The sequence below is a fragment of the Nanorana parkeri genome, unplaced genomic scaffold (assembly GCF_000935625.1).
Source record: "Nanorana parkeri isolate BGI_ZX_2015 unplaced genomic scaffold, ASM93562v1 scaffold16, whole genome shotgun sequence".
NCBI classification, from domain to species: Eukaryota; Metazoa; Chordata; class Amphibia; order Anura; family Dicroglossidae; genus Nanorana; species Nanorana parkeri.
In genome coordinates, this window is record NW_017306284.1 from 2,471,736 (window position 1) to 2,472,060 (window position 325).

The window sequence follows — 325 nt, forward strand, 5'->3', positions numbered from 1 at the left end:
CAGGCACAGCCCTCTTCAGCATCAACCACCAGCTGATGGAGCACAGTCCTGGACCTGTATAGCACCGAGACTCAATCTCGCAGTGAGCGCCTAATGCAAGATTCAGTGCCCAGAGCAACACTACAGGCCGTACCTACATATTCCATGTGGGGTCCATGTACAGATCCCAAAAGCGCAATGCCGAGGGGTACTGCAAGTGGACAGCAGCCGTAGATATAATGGAGATTAAAATTGCTTTTGTGAGTCAATTCTGTAACAGATTTATTAGGCCTGTAGTTTTTTTTTTTTTTTTTACAAGACCAACAATGAACTTTGTTTTGAAGAC